Raw genomic sequence first — 4,160 nt, 5'->3', positions numbered from 1 at the left:
AACAAGTGCTTTAAACGTAAATGGATTAGATATTCAAGTCAAAAGACATAGGATGGTTGAATGGATAAGAAAACAAGACCCGTACATATGCTGCCTACAAGAGACTCACTTCAAATTGAAAGACACACAGACTGAAATGAAGAGATGGAAAAAGATATTTCATGAAAATGCAAACAAACAAAAAAGCTGGTGTAGCAATACTTATATCAGACAAAATAGACTTTAAAACAAAGGCTATAACAAGAGTCAAAGAAGGACTCAGTAATCCCACTTCTGGGCATTTATCTGAAGAAACTGAAAACACTACTTTGAAGGGACATGGGCATCCATATGTTCATTGCAGCAGTATTTACAGTAGCCAAGATATGGAGGCAACCTGAGTGTCCATCAATAGATGAATGGATAAAGAATATTACGCAGCCGTAAAAAGAATGAAATGTTGCCATCTGCAACAACATGAATGGACCTAGAGGGTACTGTGCTGAGTTGAGTAAGTCAGACAGAGAAAGACAAATGCCAAATAATTGCGCTTACATGTGGACTCCAAAGAAGAAAATAAATGAACAAACAAAACAGAAAATACTCATGGTTACAGAGAACATTTTGATGGTTGCCAGATGGGTGTTGCAGGGTTGGTGAATAAGGGGAAGGGATTAAGAAGTACAAATTGGTAGTTACAAAATAGTCATGGGGATGTAAAATATAGCATAAGGAATATAGTCAATAATATTTTAATAACTGTAGTGTCAGATGGTTACTAGATCTATTGGGGTCACACTTTATAAGTTTTATATATTATAGTCTAATCATTATGTTGTACATCTGAGACTAATATAATATTGTGTGTCTGCTGTAATTGAAAATAAAAATTATTTTTTAAAAAAACATACCTTAAAATGCTTATGAGAATTGATAAGTTAACATATAATGTATTATTATATATAAAGTATGTAGGGCAGTGTTTGATACATAGTAAACATTCATTGAGTATTAAGTCTAAGTGCTTTACGTATGTTGACTCTTAATCCTCACAACAACCCTTGAAGTAGGCATTGTTATGATCCTTATTATAGTAAGTGAGGTATAACAGCAATGTCTCTAAATGTGATGGGTGGAAATTGGAAGGTGTTGTGGAGTGGAATGACATGATCCAATTTATATTTTAACAGGATCACTGTTAAATACAGACTGAAGAGTCTGGAAGTGGGCAATGCCAGAACCAAGGAGACCACTTAGGAAGCTATAGCAAGATTCCAGGTGAGATATAATGTTGGCTTGCATCAGAGCGGTAGCAGTGGAGGTGGCAAAAATAACCTGATTTAGAATATATTCATATATATTGAAATGTATGGGAGGTGTGAAGAAGATGAGTCATGGATGACTACACAATTTTGGACCTAATCAAATGGAAATATGGAATTGCCATTTACTGAACAAAGAAAGACAGCAGGAAAGTAGAGTTGGAATGTATAGTTTGAAATGCCTACTTGTCACCCAAGCTGAGATGACGAATAGGCAGATGGAAATGTGAGTGGAGAGTTCAGGGGAGACTTCTGGAGATGGGTATGTGAAAACCATCAGCCTATAGGTGATATCAAAAGCCACGTGATTGGATAAGATCATCAAGGGAGTAAGTAGAGATGGAAAGCAGAAGCCCAAGGATTGCACCCAATCTGTAGGCATTAGGGAGATGAGGAGGAAACAGCAAAGAGACCAAGGTGGACCAGCCATTGAGGCAGTAGGAAAACCAGGATCATGCCAGATCTTGGTAGCCAATTGAAGAAAAGACTTTAAGTGTTTTATGTGTTTTTAAATGTAAACGCTCTTGTCAGTTGCTCCTATCTCCATGTCAGTGATGTCATGGGTGAAGGGACTAAGGCCCACAGAATTTGGGCCCAAGATGCAGTTGGTAGCAGAAATGGATTAGAGACCAAACCCTCTGACTCTGTGTCCAGTGCTCTTTCCCTGCAACTGCACTCACTGCGCCACTGCTCTCTCTTGGTCAGAAGAGACCTGCCCATCTATTTTGTTAAATGGCTCCCCTCCCTTCCAAATGTCTATTTTAAACTAGTCTTTCAACTTGTCTGTCTTGGTACAGGTGTTAAAGTAGGAAGACCAGAAAGGAAAGAAATTAGGCAGCTCCATTGTCAACAACTGAAGGATATGATAGAATTAGTGTAACCTGCTTAGGGATTTCAGTTAGGAAGTACCTAGCCTCATGATAGTTGATGGCAATGATTATGAGCTTGTGATCAGGGCCACAGAGGATCAGTTGTATAGAGGTGTGTGTGTGTGTGTGTGTGAGAGAGAGAGAGAGAGAGAGAGAGTGAGAAAGAGAGAGAAGCAAAATCAATGGCTGACCTGATCAGCCCCCTTTGGCTTTGTGAACTGACCCTGGGATGCTTGGATCCCGGTAGGTCTTCAGGACTCTACAGGGAGAATCCGGAGTCAGGGGGATGAGAAGTGACTGGGATAGCCCTAGTGTAGAGAAAGAGTATATTCTTTCTCTGCTTGTTCCCTGCTCCTGATAGAGAGGGAGGAGAAGGTCAGAAATTTAAGTAGACTTATCTACTCCATCTTCTTCTACCCATCAGTGAAATGAATTTGGAACTGTGAAAACAGAGTTGGACAAAACTGTGAGGAATCCATGGGATGACACTGAAATATCTGCAAGAACTGTGGTGCTAAAAGGATGAATAAAAAAAAAATTCAGAATAGAATAAAGTAGCAAATAGATTCATTGAAACTAATCAAGTGGTGAGCTGGGAGAGAAAAGAATCAAGTAAGGCATTAGTTCAATCTTTGAGAGGTAGGCTGTGAGACAAAGCAACTCAGAAACAGGTCTCAATGTGTCTGTGGTGTTGCCACCACGGGACTCTCTGGTTTTTACAAATCCAGTTCAGCTGAGATAGCATTCACAAAATTGCCTGGGAGGGTAAACCAGGACTATTTCAGATGGCATCGTTTCCTTAGAGGGTGAGCCCTTTTTTAAAAAACAAAAACAAAAGCAAGACTTAATTTTTTTAGAGCAATTTTATGTTCAGCTTTAGAACAGCAAAACTGAGGGGTAGGTACAGAGATTTCTTATATACTCCCCCATCCCCATACATAAATAGCCTCTCCCGTTATCAACATCCTCCATTAAAGTAGTACATTTGTTATGCTTAATGAACCTGTATTGACACACCACAATAACTCAAAGTCCGTAGTTTACATTATAGTGTCATTATACAGTTGTACAAATTCATAGAACATACAGCACCAAGAGTAAACCATAATGAGTATGGTCTTTAGGTTAGCATTTTTTTTTTTTTTTAAGCGAGGCAACCCTTGGTTGACCTCACAGATTGCAAGGACCTTGTCAGCTTACAATCCTTTATTTTTTATTTTTTACGCCTACAGCCCCTGGTCTTTCTAGGTGGGCTCCCATCCAAGTACTAACCAGGCCTGACTCTGCTTAGCTTCTGAGATCAGACTGGATCAGGCTTGTTCAGGGTGGCATGGCCGTAGACTGGGTAAGCATTTTTAATCCTGTGAAGATTTATAAATAAATGTAGAAATGTTTAAGAGAATCATCAAACTCAAAATTTTCTTAATTTGCGCACATTTGGTACTTTCAATATTTGCCATATTTAAGGGAAATTGGACTGTTAAAGTCACGATCATCCTTTTGATACCAATTTAAAATATGTAATTAAGAAATTGATTTAGTTTTGTGATTTTAAATTAAAAAACCTTCTAAATTTACTATCAATATTGAAATATTTGAGAGACTCTAAGATTTGTCATATTTTAGAGTTTAATTTATTAGAGTAATAAGAGGCTTTAGACAATTGACATACTTCTAAGAGAGATTAAATATTTTTAAATATAGAAACAGTTAAATGTTTGAATGAGTTTCACAAACTAAATTTGTAAATGGAATCAAATATGAATTAAAAGGCCTCTTAAAGGTGATTAACATTTGCTATATTTAAAAAATATCTCTAAATTGAAGGTAAAATTTTAAGGAAGACCTAGGTTTTAAAGTTTGTAACTTTAGCTGATTGAGGATTAAGTTTTAAAAATCAAAGTCACTCTCTATAATCTTTTCTATGCAAAGAGAGGAATTTTGAGAATACCAAAAAACGTCCTGTTACTCTAACAAGGGCCCCGCGGCA

At 37.4% G+C, this 4,160-nt stretch overlaps 1 pseudogene; it reads right to left on the bottom strand.

Moving 5' to 3' along the window:
- Positions 1–3,393: 3,393 nt before the first annotated feature.
- LOC120608661 (uncharacterized) lies at positions 3,394–3,512 on the bottom strand (annotated as a pseudogene).
- Between the last annotated feature and the right edge of the window lie 648 nt (positions 3,513–4,160).

This window comes from Pteropus medius, unplaced genomic scaffold, assembly GCF_902729225.1.
Source record: "Pteropus medius unplaced genomic scaffold, Ma_sr-lr_union100, whole genome shotgun sequence".
Lineage (NCBI taxonomy): Eukaryota > Metazoa > Chordata > Mammalia > Chiroptera > Pteropodidae > Pteropus > Pteropus medius.
Note: the sequence above shows the minus strand (reverse complement) of the source record. Positions and strands in the feature narration are given on the sequence as shown.